This window comes from Megalops cyprinoides, chromosome 21 (genome assembly GCF_013368585.1).
Source record: "Megalops cyprinoides isolate fMegCyp1 chromosome 21, fMegCyp1.pri, whole genome shotgun sequence".
Classification (NCBI taxonomy): domain Eukaryota; kingdom Metazoa; phylum Chordata; class Actinopteri; order Elopiformes; family Megalopidae; genus Megalops; species Megalops cyprinoides.
In genome coordinates this window covers 11,836,725-11,837,517 of record NC_050603.1, presented here as the reverse complement: position 1 = coordinate 11,837,517, position 793 = coordinate 11,836,725, and positions in this window count along the sequence as shown.

Here is a 793-nt window from a genome sequence, read left to right as displayed (position 1 = left end):
CATATACACACCCGTGTGTAGTGATGATGCATACTGTTATTCAACTGTTAAAAGCTAATGGCTAGAATATTTTTAAACAGGATCAAAATCAACAAGAAAATCACCAGACAGCAGTATTAAACACTAATATGGTATATAATATTGCTCCCTATACTGATTTGAAGATACGTCAATTTCATTTTCTGTAAGAACATGCGAATTAATTGTAACACACAGATTTTCCTTCAGTCTCCACATTCATTTGTGATTAGCTATTGAAATAAAAACACATGCCACTGAAAAGGTCTTGTTTTTTTCTTTAAAGATCTACATGTCCACTGTATGTTCTACATTTTTGTATACTATATGCTATATTCACAATAAAACACAGCCAGTGCAGTTGAATTGACTTTCTGCAGGTTGACCAACAAAAGACTGCAGTCATAACTGTTAAAGCCAAGTGGGATCATTACCTCTCTGGTTCTTTCTAGTCCCATTTTGATAATATATAGTGGACTTAACACTACATTTAGCTGCCCTATTTAATGAATAAATTATTGTTGCTGGTGATCTTTTCTTACAAGATGAAGATTCTAGAAATTTATAAATTATAGTTACTTTGACCTGACATGGTGCAACACTCACACTATGAAGTTTTCCAAGTTTTTTGAGTTGCACTACAGTCTAACAGCATGACAGGCAGCTACACCCAAGAGAACCCCCATCCCCACCCAAAAAAAAAAAAAAAAAAAAACAGGAAATAAGACTTCTATCTTCCTGTCATCATGGTCATTACAAAGACACTAAGAAAGAC